Below are 15,356 nucleotides of genomic sequence, written 5' to 3' on the forward strand. Positions count from 1 at the left end.
AATTGTTTAACCACTGAACATTCCTGCATTAACATAGGAGCTTTGCAGGGACATCTCACGTCCAAACCAAAACACAAGTTAAGAAGGGGTTTGATTCCATTAACAAACTTAATCACCTCTAAACATTTTTACCTTCATTTAAAAACTTTCATTTATGAATTGAATGTATTGGTTTTCCTTGTTGGGCTCTTTAGTTGACTTATAAGTAACTCAATTGATAAATTACATTTATAAATGTTGCAAATTTTAATTTATGTTGAGTGCTTTCATACTGTTTGCTAATAGTAATATTTTACCTTAGAATCAAGTTACACATCTTAAACTACAAGACAAATGGTTATTCCAATAGGGTAAATTCTCTTAAACATTACATGTACATAGAATTTAAATGTGCCTAGATTTCTTAGAAGAAAATATTAATATCATAGACTTGAATCTCATAAATATTATATACTCAATTCTTTTCAGGGTTAAAATGTTCACATGGTAAGAATTTTGATATTTTTTCTTAAAAGCAATTTTCTCCCAGTGCTAGAGATCAAACCCCAGATCTCACGCATGGTAGGCAAATACTTTACCACTGAACCACATTCATCCCCAGACCTTAAAAGGAATTTTATGGTGATCTTATCAACAGGCAGGGTTTCTTAACTAAAGCAGAGTCCAGATTTACCCAATCCCACTGATGGTATCACAAAAATTTTACAACCTAAAAAAGGTGGCTGTCACTTACATCAGACCCCTGGATTCTGGTTGTAAATGACAATTTTTAAAGCAGATTGGCTAGAAAAATCTGTAGCTTCTTTCTTTTCTTTCTTTTTTTTTTTTTTTTTGACCCTGAGCCATATCTCCAGATTTATTATTATTATTATTATTAATTTTTATTTTTTATTTTTTACTTAGAGACAGGGTCTCACTAGGCTGCTTACAGCCTTGTGAAGTTGCTGAGGCTGGCTTTGTACTTGAGATCCTCCTGCCTCAGCTTCCTGAGCCTTAAGGATTACAAGATCAGGCCAGCCACTATAGCTTCTTTCTATTCTGAATTCTTTTCATAACTTCCTTTCTGTTAGGGTCATAATTATAAGAGATATTTAAATGGCCTCCTGTAGACTCTCCAACGGTGGTGGTTTGTTCACAGTTGTAAAGTCATGTTCTTGACAATAAGTTAGAAAATAAGATCTTGGAATCTTTTAGAATCTTACAAGCATGCTGCATTTTGTTCCCCCAGTTAATACTTTTCTTTATGGAGAAAGATACAAGAATTTGAAAAACACACTTTAATTTGGTCTTCAAAAGTGATGATGGTTACATTCATTACATGCACACATTATGACTCAAGTGCAATTTTATGAAATTATATACTAGTGATTTAGAATTCAGAGATACAAATTCAGGATCTAAGATAAAACTTATTTTTAGAAGTTGTGCTATGAAACAACATAGGAGGTGTAGTTGTGGAATACAGACATGTACATTTTTCAGGTAGACCTCGAATGGCCCTCGATGTTAATCAGCAGCAAGTACAGAATGATAATCTGCAGCTGTGTTTAATGGTAAAATTCAAGCTTGAAAATGAAATATTAGGCTACCTTTATTGTTCTGTGTCGTTTAGTCACCCCTTAACAGTTTAAGTGATTATTGTGATTTTCCATGCAAACAGGTGACAGCCCAAGGTGCCATTTGGGAAATGCCTTAACGATTCAGATCCTTTAGTGGATCTCATAGTTTTATCCCCAAACGTTTTATTATGAAAATGAAGAGAAGTTGAAAAAAAGAGGAAAACCCATACACCCGATCTATTAACATCCTGCTATTCTTGTTTATCACATTATGTATCCAGTCCCCTCCCCACTCATCAGTTCTCCCTGCACCCAGGGAGCTGTACAGGGTTAGCTAGCCCGAGGTGATTTCAAAAGTGCCGATAGCACATTTTCAGCTTAAGCTTCCGAAAAATATATGGGGGTATTTCTTTCTTTCCCCGATTTCTAGGATAGGGGAGGGGGGCTCCCGGAGCAAGTACCGAATGATAATCTGCTGCTGTGTCTAAGAATTCAAGCTTGAAAATGAAATATTAGGCCACCTTTAGTCATTCAGTCACTTAAACTGCTAAGGGGTGACTAAATGACACAGAACTCTAGGCGCCGAAGCACCCTGCGCGCCAGCCGCGCGAGCAGTCAGCTCTAGTGTCCACCAGGCCGGAGGGCGGGGCACCAAGGGCGGCACCTGGGCTGGCGGCGCCTGGCGGCGGAAGCCCGAGGCCCTGCGGCCACACGCGGGCGACAGGCGCTGAGCGCGGGAGCGGGGCCGCTACGTGCGCGGGGAGCGCGGGGCTGCGCTCGTGTGCGCTCGCCGCCGCCGCCGCGCGCCTTTGAGTCAGCAAACTCCGCCGCTGGCCCGCCGGCTGGTGCGATCTGCCCAGCCCTGCCGGGAGGAGCCGCCCGTAAGTGACAAGAGACCTGCCGAGGAGGCCTCCCCAGCTCCGGGAGTGGGCACCTCGGCCGGGGGACTAGCCGACCGCCCCTTCTTTCCCACAGGAAGACGTGGGGCCCTTCCAGCTGCGCGCAGGTGCCGACTCCTCGCGGGCTGGGAGGAGGTTTGAGTCCCCTGGGGTTGGAGCCCGGGAGCTGCCTCCTTTCCATGTGAGATGTGCTGGGGTGGAAGAAATGGTTGACTTGTAACTAGGGGAGGTAGATGGGATGAGTTGATCTAAAGATTGGTGCCCAAAAAGAACCCCGGGGAGAGGGCGGGGCAGAGGTGGAATCTCCGATTCCAGATTAGTGCTGTGGCACTAATCTGGCCGGGTTTGGGTTGGTATTTTTGTTTTCTTTTTTTAATGCAGGAAAAGATAGCGTTGAGTTTAGAAATCCGGAGGGGTAGGCAAGATTTTTTTTTTTTCCTTGGGATTGTGGGATTGATGGAAAAGGCCGGAGAGAAAATCCACATTGTCAGATTTGGAGACACAGGAAAGCAACAGCCTGTTTTTCAGTTCTGGATGCTTCATACTTTTAAAAATTACACGGATTATTGAGGGGGATGGTCGCAGAATGTAGAGCAACATGTCCTGTTTGGAAGGAAGGGCTTTTATTTCTGCAAAGCACATTTATATGTAAGAATAATGGAATCAGAAATTGAGAGCAGGAGGGAGGTTTCACGTGATCTCCATCAAACCTATCATTGTACTGAAGGAGAAACTAAGGTCTGGGAGGAAAGTGCAGGGTCAGCCAAGTGGGAGCAGAAGGAGGCCCAGAACCTGGTGGGCTTCCGACTTCCACTCCAGAGTTCTGCCTGCCCCACCCTGTTTTGGGAGCAGTGGGCCCAGGGTTTGGAATGCAGACACTCTGTGCTTTTTTTCCTGGGATGTGGCTAGTTCCTGTGGGATGTGGGGTCCCAGTGACATGGGACTCTTTCAACCATTGGTCCACCTCTGATAGGGCTTCTGAATGGGAGAATGGAGGTGAGATTGAGGTGTCTGCCATCACTTCCAGTGACGCTTATTCCTAAGGCAGGTGTATAGCTGGACCTTGATTGATTGTGGTGCTGGGGATGGATCCTAGGCCTTTGAGCATGCTAAGCAAGTGCTCTGTTGCTCCACCCTCCAGACCCCCTTTATTTAAAGGACGGGTTGACTTGAGATTGACTGATAGGGCAGCCTTGAATAAAGATTGAAAAGTAAAATATACTTAGAAATATATAAATATATGGAAATGTGAAATTATGATTAGCAACGACTTCAGTTTAACTGATCATCTTGTTTTTTCTGCCAGTCCATTTTGTTTTCACTTTGCAGTTAAAGAAATCCGATTAGCTCAGGTTGACCCTGCATTTCAAGGAGGTGGCTCTTGGTGGTGGTGATGAGTCTCTTGCCTGTGACATGTTGCTTCTCTCACCACTGCTTTGGGTTGTGCTGCCCACTTCCTCTTATTTTACTATTGAGGAGTCCTTCTGAGTTTGGCATCCAAAAAATAGAGATAAACAACTTCATTGTTTGCCAAATGAAAGTGTTAATTCAAGAGAAACATTTGTGTTCTACTACAAAAACTTCCACTTGATTTTAGAGCACTCTTGATCTTTCCACAGACCCAGCATTACATTACTTTCATTTTAAGGATTTATTTTGCTAGTTAAGTCATGGTTTCTTTTTTCTTTTCTTTTCTTTTTTTTTTTTTTTTTGGTGTCGGGCTGTGGTTTAACAGCTACTTGTGAAAGCAAAGAACTGGTTGAGATCAGGGTTCAGCCTACGAGGTCTTTCATGTTTAAGAGTGGCAAAGAGGGGGCTTTGACTCCATGGGAAATTCTTCAAATTTTGGACTGCTTTTGCCAAATGTCTTTCTTATCTTCTAGAGTTCTAGTAGGTATGAATGAACACATATGTTCTCCAAATCCTCTTCCAACACCTGGTTGTATAGGGTAGTGGTTATAACTTCTGGTTTCAGACTCAGCTGAGTTGAAATCTTGGTACAATTGCTTGCTAGCTGAGGTGTTATTAGTTCTGCAGAGGAGATGCTCTTAGTTCTATAGATGATTCCGTTCTAAATGGCCATAACATTTTTCTTCTGAAATGAACAAACAAACAAAAGGTAATGATAATCCTTCCCCCTTCCAGAGTTAATGACAATACCTGCTATTTATTGAGTAATTATTACAAGCCAGGCATTGCAAGAAGAGTTTTTATGGGCCAGGAACGTAGCTCAGTCAGTGGTAGAGCACTTGCTTACCATGTCCCATTCTTAGTACCCCTCCCAAAGAGTTTTTATAGGCAGTTTAATTAAGCCTCACAAAAAACTTACGAGGCAGATTCTGTTATTGCCTTTGGTTTACATCTGAGGAAGCTAACGAATCAAGGTATTTATGACTCCCCAAACTCCTAGCTTACAATTTTAACCCCACCCAGCCAATATGCCCCAGATTTAATAAAACATAATAATTATTTAGGGATCAGTGTGTTCCAGGCTCTGTATCAAGTGGTCTTGAGATAGGTATTAGTTTTATCCTTCCCCTCTTTATTTTTACAGTTGAAGAAACTGAGGCACAAAGCCCCAGATCAAAAAACTAGTAGATCCTCCTTTTGAACTAGACAGTCCCTCACTGGAGTTGGTATTCTTAGCCACTCCCCTGTGAATGACTGTAAAGGGCTTCCCAAGGCAAGGGCAACTCTTATTGGTACTTCCATTTATTTTCCCTAAGTAACCACTCCCCACTCCCAGTTTCTGCAGAGGAGATGCTCTTAGTTCTGTAGATGATTCCGTTCTAATTAAGACTTTGTGATTACATACTTTTTTGTTGCTGTTGTATTTTGTTTTTAAAAGCCAATGGTAGGCCTTGGGTATCTTGACTCTGGGGATACAGAGATAGGTTTTATGGAGTCTGTGACCACCACCCTGCAAATGTGTGATTCCTTTTAAAAATTTTTTATATGGCCAGGTGTGTTGGCGAATGCCTGTAATCCCAGCAGCTGGGGAGGTTGAGACAGCAGGATTTCGAGTTCAAAGTCAGTCTCAGCAAAGATGAGGCAGCTAAGCAACTCAGTGAGACCCGGTCTCTAAATAAAATACAAAATAGGGCTGGGGATGTGGCTCAGTGGTCAAGTGCCCTGAGTTCAATCCCTGGTACAAAAAAAAAAAAAATTTTTTTTATATGATCTGATGTTTACATACAAAAGTGTATTATTCTAGGGGAGAGGATCCATAACTTCAGATCCTAAAAGGGTAACTTGTTATGGAAAGACAGGTTAGTAATGACTTGTGTTCCACTTATCTCAGTTTATAAGTGAGGCAACTGAGGTCTAGTGGATCGACACAATAACTTAATCTGAATTATGCAGCTAATTAGAGGTGGACATGGGACTCACACTCAGTTCTCCTGGCTTCTAATCTCATATTCTCCCTATAGCACCCCTATCAAGGTGAGGGATGGTCTCTACTTGAATGAGGGACCCGTCCTCAGAATTTCTAGGTGAATATTCATTCCCAGCTATCTTTTCTACTAATTTCAAAGATTTGTTCCAGCCCCCACTCCTGAAGGCAGGAATTGTATGTGTTAAGAAAATTGCTTAAGGGCTGGTGATGTGGCTCAAGTGGTAGCATGCTCGCCTGGCATGCGTGCGGCCCGGGTTCGATCCTCAGCACCACATACAAACTAAAAAATAAATATTAAAAAAAAATTCTCTCTCTCTCTCTGTCTCTCTCTTAAAAAAAAAAAAAAAGAAAAAAGAAAATTACTTAAAGCAGAAGGTCATTTACCCTAGATTATGTGGCCTTCAAGCACTTAAAAACAATTAGCATTTGTTACTCAGTTAAATTTTATTTCCTAGGTATAAGGCAAAACTAATTTTGCCCCCTCCATGAATGTCTAGCACTAACAGTCCATGTCTCCTGCTCTTGTATAGCTTAGAGATGTCTATATTCTCTTGCATTCTTGAAATCTGGCAGGTTAACAGTGGAATTTATATTGAACTACATATGTAGATGGTCTTGATTCTTTTTTTTTTTTTTTTTAAGAGAGAGTGAGAGAAGAGAGAGAGAGAGAGAGAGAGAATTTTTTAATATTTATTTTTTAGTTCTTGGCGGACACAACATCTTTGTTGGTATGTGGTGCTGAGGATCGAACCCGGGCCGCACGCATGCCAGGCGAGCACACTACCGCTTGAGCCACATCCCCAGCCCGATCTTGATTCTTTATCCCCCTCCTCCTCCCCAGGGAGTCTGGATCTTAGGAAAATAAGAAGAGAGCCAGATACAGTGGGCACATGCCTGTAATCTTACCGATTTGGGAAGCTGAGGCCAGAGGATTGCAAGTTTGAGGCCAGTCTGGGCAACTGAGTGAAAACCTGTCTCAAAACAAGCAAACATAAAAAGGTCTGGGGATATAATTCAGTGGTAGAGTGCTCCTGGGTAAATCCCCAGTACTGGGGGGAAAAATAAGAAAGGAAAGTCTTGAGCACTTTTCTGATTCAGGCTGGAAATTTCCTACTATATCCCTAATGGCTACCTCTATTAGGAAGCTCTGGTTTTCTGGGGATGGAAGAACAGAAAAGGGGGTGAGGGAAATAAAAGAGGGCACCAAAGGCCAGAGACAAGGAGCAGCATAGAGCTTTCTGACTTGCTTCCAGGAACATTTTGTTTGTTTGTCATGATGCCATGTTTTAGGAAAGAGATGGGGACACCTATTCAGTACTCACCATGTACCACACACTGCCCTGGGCATTGATTTATATTATCTCATTTAGTCCTGTGAAATAGGAATTGTAGTCATTTTCTATGGTTCAGAGAGATTTTATAACTTGAACAGGTAGAGGAGATAGAAATTGAACCCATAGTTATTTACATACCCATTTTTTTTCCAGCCCTCAATTTTAAAATTTCCACCATTGTGTTTGCTTTTGGAGCCAAGATGGCTCTCTCTTTGATATCATTATTAAGGGGATTTTTTTTTTGGTACTGGGGATTGTACCCAGGGGTACTCTACCACTGAGCTAAATTCCCAGCTCTTTATATATTTTATTTTGAGACAGGGTCTTAATATGTTGCTCTCAAATTTGGGATTCTCCTGCTTCAGCCTCCTGTCACTAGAATTACAGGTGTGTACCACTGTATCCACCTTAGGGGATTTTTTTTTTTTTGTACTAGGAATTGAACATAGGGGTACTTTATTGCTGAGCTACATCCCCAGCCCTTTTGATTTTTGAAACAGGGTCCTGTTAAGTTGCTTAGGGCTTTGCTAAATTGCTGAGGCTGACCTCAAACTTGTGATCTTCCTTCCTCAGACTTCCAAGTTGCTGGGATTACAGGTGTGTGTCACCATATCCAATTTAAGGGAAAAATTTAAAAGCCATACTGGGTACATTATTCAGTCCGGGAACTCAAATTCCATGGAGGTCTTCAAAGGCTGTAATTTGGGGGCTGGGTTTTAATTTTTTCACTGACATTGTGGGCAAGCAGACCTTTGTCTTGGTTTATTTACAAAAACCATGAGGTAAATGTAAAACTTCAGAGCATTTTAACTTTGAGATCACTGGTGCCAGGTTATTTCCATCCCTCTTTTTCTAACCTCCTTTCCCATTTTTTTTTTTTTCCATCTCAAATGTGCCTTTTCCTTTTTTGTGCCTCTTTGTGCCTGATTTTGCTCAGAACTCTATGGCATTTGGCCGGATTCCCTGAGTATCAGAAAATGTGGACAGTCACAACTCAAGCCTCAGGTGTCCAGACCCTTAGACAGCGGTCATTAGACAGTGATTATCCGTATGGGGTGCTTGCCCTGACATGGCCTTGAGAGCCCCTCCTTTACACTCAGGAGACAGACTCCACCCAGCCTGACCCCAGCAGGGACAGTAGGAGCCCCTGTACAGCCCTAAGAGGAACTGTGCCTTAGTACGGTGTTTTCCAAGTGGCTTACCTGTGGCTGGCCTCCTCTTTCACATCCTTGCACTTGGTCTCAAGCATCATACAATCCAGCCTGACCCAGCCATGCTAAGTACAGCCCTAGACCTTTGTGTGGTCTTACTGACCTTGATGTTGGTTACCCTTAGCCTTTATTTTTTTCACCAGCACCGCTTCATTCCCAGGGTGCACCATGATTTCTGCCCCTCCCTGCTTCTAGTTCCTGTGACCCTTTTTTGCTGCACATATAGAAAGGCTGTGCTTAGTCCCCTGAGCCCAATTTTGACATCTCTAGGACGAAGTTATTTCTGATGATCTTGGAAACAAGAGAGAAGGAGTTGGTAGTGGCGTGGGGGTGAGTGAGAGAGGGAAGAGAGGTGAAGATAACACTGATTTGGATTCTCAGCTAAGATCCACTGCTGCAAGTGAAACGCATTGGCTCTTGTGGTGGCAGATCCTATAAGAATTTGCAGTAATAATAAGATTTACGGTACTTGTCAATTTCATCCCTTTGTGCTGTAGCTATTGCTGCTTATATGGTTATGAGGAAGAGGGACCCCCTAAAGGTAGTGCCAGCAAGTTGGTGGCTTGTTATAAGGCCACCGCAGGTAGCTCAAAGGCAACTGTTTGGACCTGAAAAGTCAGACACTGCAGTTACCTTTAATCACGCTTCCCAAGGGCTGCAGGGCCCTTAACTGCCGCTCCCTGTGCCTGTCCCTGGGATTTCTCTACTTGTAAGTGCCTCGGTGTGGCCAACCTGGGATTTTCCACTCAAGTGCTTGCCTTCCTCTCATGCGCTCTTTTTTTGGTAATATTTCAATTGTAGATGAACGCAATGCATTTTATTTATTTAAAATAGTTTTTAGTCGTCAATGGATCTTTATTTTATTTATTTATACGTGGTACTGAGGATTGAACCCAGTGCCTCACACATGCTAGGTAAGTGCTCCACCGCTGAGCCACAACCCCAGCCCTTCTTTCTTTCTTTCTTTCTTTCTTTCTTTCTTTCTTTCTTTCTTTCTTTCTTTCTTTCTTTCTTTTTTAAAGTGTTTGCCTACGTGACTCTGAGCTCCTTCCTCAGCTCTCTTCTATTTCTCTGTTCATTTCTGCTCCATTTCCTCACCTGTTCTTCTGCTTGCTCCAGATCCCTCCAGTTGGCAGCTCCTTAAGGCCCCTTTTGGGTTCTCTTCCTTTTCTTTACTTTCTTTGTGGTCTTCTTTCTTCCTTTTCTTGGCACTTGGGGTCAAACCCAGGAGCATTCTACCTCTGAGGTATCCCCAGTCCTTACTTTATTTTGAGACAGGGTCTCACTGAGTTGCTGAGGCTGGCCTCAAACTTGGAATCCCCCTGCCTCAGCCTTCCAAGTTACTGGGATTATAGTCCTGTGCCACCATGCCCAGCATATCTGTGTTTTTTGAATATAAGAATGATCTGAGACACTTGTTAAAGCCAGTTTCTGGGACTCTAATCCAGTAGGTCCAGGATGAGACCTGGAATCTTTATCTCATTCTGGGTGATCTAAGGGTGTGACAAATACTGGATAAACTGGTTTTATTCATTTCCATGACTTTAAATCATTGATAGATCATCAACTCTCTAAAGAGCAGATGTCTGGCTTTCACTTGAGACCTCCATGTTTAGACATTTAACAATGAATTTGACTGTGGCTCTCAGAATATATCTCAAGTCATCTCAGATGAACTTGCCCAACATGGTGATCTTCCCCTCTTCAGTTTTGTGAAGCCTAAAACTTGACAGCTTGGAGTCCTCTGTAAGAAAAAGAACACAGAGAGAAGAATATAAAATGAGCTGTGTGAACATGGAGGGGGATGGTGCAGATGTGGGCTCATGACTTTGAGCTCCTTCAGCATCTTGGTCATCTTGACTCTGTTCCTACTCGCCCCCAGCAGTCTTCTGTGCCATCCCCGTCTGAACAATCCCTGTGCCATCCACTACCTCTCATCTTGTCCCCACACCTGAGCCTTCTCAGGGTCTTGATTACTCTCTCTGATCCTATTTCTGCTTTCTTCCCCTTTGTCTCAGGTAGTAGCCCTCATGTACATTGACATCAACTTCTGGTAAATCTCGTTTCCTTCTAATCCAAAAACAGCCGAGTAATCTTTTTTTTTTTTTTTTGTACCGGAGATAGAACCCAGGGGCACTTAACCACTGAACCACATCCAAGCTCTTTTTTGTATTTTATTTAGAGCCAGAGTCTCAGTAAGCTGCTTAGGGCCTTGCTAAGTTGCTGAGGCTGGCTTTGAACTCACCATCCTCTTGTCTCAGCCTCCAGAGCCGCTGGGATTACAGGCATGTTGCCACCGCACCTGGCCCTGAATAATCTTTTTTTTTTTTTTTTAATATTTTTTTAGTTATACATGGGCACAGTATCTTTACTTTGTTTATTTATTTTTATGAGTGCTGAGGATTGAACCCAGTGCCTCACATGTTCGAGGAAAGCACTCTGCCACTGAGCCACATCCCCAGCCCTGGAGTAATCTTTTGAAGAACATAAATTGGAATAAGTTGCTCCCCCTAGTTGCTCCCAGCTCTGTAGCCTGGTGGCAGGGCCAGGAGTGTGTGAGCAAATGGGGGTGTGTTGGGATGGGATCATACTGCACAAACTCCACAATCTGGGGACTGATCTCAAAAGAAGTGGAGGTGTGTCAAGGGAGACATACCAGAATGATCACTATGCCAGTTTCAATCCCAGTTTATCACCTCTTCCTGGAAGAATTTAGATATTTTGTAAGAGGTCTGAGATGAACCCAAAGGAGGGTGGCTACACCTTATCTCTTTGCTTTTCAATGCATTCCTGTGGTGTTTGGATGTTAAATAGTAAAAGCAGATTGTTTAATTGCTTTAGAAAAAGAAAGACCCAATTAGCTGGACTCCTGTTCTTTAGAGAGTTAGGCCCCACACTCAGGAAAATCCAAGGCTTTGTTCAGGTGTTCTTCGAATTCCCTGGAATGTGGGTGGGGAGGGCTCCTGGGCTTTTTCTCTTTTACCTATCTATGCACAAACAGCCCCTTCCCTCATGGATGGAGAAATCCACTCTCATTGTGGGTTTTGTTAGATCAGTAGACTTCACTGGTTCATGGAGAAACTGCTATGTCTCCCTCTCTCCTGAGCTCTAGGGTCGTTTCCTCTAAAACTATAAATACTGCCCAGTTCCTCTTATGAATGGAAATCCAGTGGGTCAAAGTACAGGACAGAACAGAGGGCTTTGTATGTAGGGAACCAATACTCCTTGAAGTTACAAACAGGACACACTCAAAAGAGTTTTCTGTTGCATTATAATGATCTTCTGATTTCTTCTTGAATGAGCAGCTCTTAGGCAGAAGATTTGGAAGAGGTTGGCGGGAGTGGACAGGCTGTACCTGCTATAACTGAAGGTGAGAGGTCACTGTCTGGATTGGGGGCTTTGTCACCATAGCTCTTGGGTCTCAGCAAACCACTTGGAGTCTTTTCATCTGCTTGCCTCCTGGTAATCAGACCCAGAGAAACTGAGGTCATTGTGTCCAAACACACAAAGTCCCTGTGTTGGGAATTCAGGGTCATGATTTCCAGTGAGGTGCCTACCAGATGCTGACTTTCTAGTCAGCCTATTTCCCTGTTTGAGAAACCTTGCAAAACTGTGACCTCTGTTTTGAGAACTTGGCTAGGCTGTCTAGACACATGTCAAGTGCCCTTGGATTAGAGTACCTATGGCAAATAGAGCTAATAATAACGTTGGCATTTCACCCTCTTTTAGAAGGACTTACTTCTCTGTGTCTTAGGCTTCTTCAACTTGGCTAGATGTTGAATGTTCTTGAGTAAATGATTTGACTTGCAGGGAATGGCCACGGTGTGTGGTTCACATGTGTGATCGTGTTTCAAAGCAAGTAGATTTAAAACATTCTGCACCCTGAGTATTAGATTCCCATCTGACAAAGAAGATAGTTGAATAGAATTGTTGTTTCTAAGGAAGAAATATTCTGTGGTGAAGAGGAAGGCACCTCAGCAGTTTTTCACCTCAGGGGGGCTTGGAAAAATCGAAGATAAAAAATGAACCCTGATAGTAGCAAGCCTAAGATAGAAAATGTGGCTTAGGAGGCTGAGGCAGGAGGGTCTATCTCAAGGTCAAAACCAGCCTCAGTAAAAGCGAGGTGCTAAGCAACCTGTCTCTAAATAAAATACAAAATAGGGCTGGGGATGTGGCTCAGTGGTCAAGTGCTCCTGAGTTTAATCCCCAGTACCCCTCAAAATGAAAATGAACCCTGATGGTAGCTGGCATGGTGAGTGTCAGGCACATGCCTCCATGTTGGCTCATTTGGTCTTCACAGCAGATCTACAAAGTTGGCGGTCATCTTCTTTTTGTAGATGAGGAAACTGAAACACAGATGGAAGTTTCCCTTGGCAGAGGGCAGGATGTGAATGCACAGCCAGGAGGTTTGGTATTGAGGAATATATATATGCCTCCCATCATATCCCCCTGCTTAATTTGGGGGCACACTCCTTGTTCCCAAGTGAAATCTTCTTGCTTGCCTCTCAAATTACTTGCCAGTTCTCCTGATTTGGATTGTGATCCTTTAGGTAGATTCAGACTTGCCGGGTAGATCACACATGGTTGTTCCCATTTGTACAAGTAACTGAAACCCCTCTCTAGCAGCAGGGCTTCACCACAGAGGGGACATATTGGGTAAAGATGGTGATTTCCTGGATGTTGTTAAGTTTCTTTTCTTTCTTTTTTTTTTTTTTAAGACTTTTCTCAGTTTAAAAGCAGAACATTTGGGCTGGGGTTGTGGCTCAGTGGTTGTGTTCTTGCCTTGCATGTGTGAGGCACTGGGTTCAATCCTCAGCACCACATAAAAATAAATAAATAAAAAAAGTATTGTGTCCATGTATAGCTAAAAAAAAAAAAATAGTAGAACGTTGAATGTTGAATTTACCCCTAATCTCTGTACCTTATACCCTTTTCTTGTTTTTGCCCCAAACAGGACTGCACGAATGTCCTATATTCATCTACCATGTTCCCAGTCAGATTGATGATCTTTCTTACTTCTGAAAACAGGACTCCTTTCCAACTTCCTCATCCTCCTGGTGACTCCATCTTCTTCCAATCACCTGGTCTCTGAGTCACCCCTGACTCTTTTTTCTCTATCATACCCTTTGTCCAAGCTTTTCTCGTCATCCGTTTATCTTAATTGTTTTTTTTTTTTTTCTAGAGCAGTTTTAGGTTCATGGCAAAATTGAGCAGAAAGTACAGAGACTGGTACACCTCGTGTCCTCCTATTATGTGTAGCCTCCCCACAAAGAGGTGCATTTGTTATGATCAGTGAACCTACATTAACCTGTCCTTATCACCCACAGATCAGAGTTTATGGTTGGGTTCATTCTTGGTATGATGTTCTGTGGATTTTGACAAACGTATAAAATGTGTCATTGCAGACACGTAGCCACCAGAATAGGATCATGCAAAGTAGTTTCGCTGTCCTGCAAAAATCCCCTGTGCTTTGCTTCCTTGTTGTTTTCAGGTACTTCTCCGTGGCTCTTCCCCTGGCTGGTGTGTTCCAGCAGCCCCCGGTTGAAGCACGTGGCCTGTAATTTCTTTCCTTATCAATTCTTCCTCCACCTGTCCCCAGATGAATCACTGCCATTGTGTCGGGCTTTCCTTGGTAGTTGGCCCTCCCTATCTGACGTTCCACATCCATGTATTCAACTAATCATGACTGGGAAAAAAATAATTCCAGAAAATTCCAAGAAGGAAAAACTTGAATTTGCCATGCACTGAATACTACACTGAATCCATGTGAATGAATTGATGTGTAAACATTGTTTTAGGTAATTATAAGTGATCTAGAGATGATTTAAAGTATATGGGGTGTGTGTGCATGGGTTACATGCAAATACTATGCCTTTTATGTCGGGGACTTGAATATCCTTGGATTTGGCATCCTTGAGGGACAGTCATGGAACCAAGGTTATAAGAGGCATGAGTGTACTCTGTCCCTGCCTTCTAACAGGATAGAAGTCCATATTCCCCTCTCCTCGTGCCAAAATGCCCACTATAGCCCTTCTACACCTATATTGCAATATCCTGCTGATACAGGCCCTCTACTCCTGGGGGCTGAGCTCCTATTTTTTCCACAAAGCATTAGTGTTTCTTTTTTGGGGAGGGGCACTGGAGATTGAATTTAGGGTCACTCAACCACTGAGCCACATCCCCAGCCCTATTTTGTATTTTATTTAGAGACAGGGTCTCACTGAGTTTCTTAGCACCTCGCTTTTGCTGAGGCTGGCTTTGAACTCCCAATTCTCCTCCCTCAGCCTCCCAAGCCACTGGGATTACAGGTGTGCACCACCATGCCCAGCCCCATTAGTACTGCTTCTTCTTCTTCTTCTTTTTTTTTAAAAATTTTATTCTCTTTTAGATATACATAACAGTAGAGTCTATTTTGATATAGAAATTAGTACACAAGGTCATTAGTGCTTCCTAACCACCTCACACTGGTCCTATTTTCTGTGCTTGTCCTAATGTCAGTAGCGAAGTCGAGTCCTGCTTCTCCTCTATTCTCCAGCATTCTGGAGCCCAGTCAGCAGTGATGTTTCTTTCAGCACATACAGTGAGCTTTGCAATACAAGTGACCTGATTCATATCTGTGTCTTGGCATCTTTATGTCTTAGAAATTCAGGGAGGGTTATTTAGTCATTTTTAAAAAAAATCCCTCACTAGAACCAATCCTAGAATTATCACATAATAGACTCACTCTTAGCATATTGGATTGAGTTATCATTGTCTTTGGTTATCTTTAGGGGGCCCTGTATAGCTAATGACCCTAAACAGGTCTGTCTTGTGTTACCTCCTTTCCAAAGAAGAGAATGTCATTTTCAGATGTCTGGCTGTTAGCTTCTCCCAGAACTCTGGTCCTGCCCCCACATCCCTAAAACATTTGAGCCTTTAATAACTTAGTTTTTAAAGTTGATATTCTCTACTCATGG

General features: G+C 42.8%; 1 protein-coding gene across 4 annotated transcripts in view; it reads left to right on the forward strand.

The window, feature by feature from the left end:
- The first annotated feature begins 2,291 nt into the window (after positions 1-2,291).
- Snx10 (sorting nexin 10) overlaps positions 2,292-15,356 on the forward strand; it is a 67,841-nt gene continuing 54,776 nt past the window's right edge. For 2 of the 4 annotated variants that reach the window (XM_077796761.1, XM_026400219.2), the window contains exon 1: positions 2,292-2,565. The gene's annotated coding sequence lies outside the window, so the exon portion shown is untranslated. The remainder of the gene's footprint in view (positions 2,566-15,356) is intronic. The other 2 variants (XM_077796762.1, XM_026400220.2) reach the window with 1 other exon arrangement.

Source organism: Urocitellus parryii, chromosome 3, assembly GCF_045843805.1.
Source record: "Urocitellus parryii isolate mUroPar1 chromosome 3, mUroPar1.hap1, whole genome shotgun sequence".
NCBI classification, from domain to species: Eukaryota; Metazoa; Chordata; class Mammalia; order Rodentia; family Sciuridae; genus Urocitellus; species Urocitellus parryii.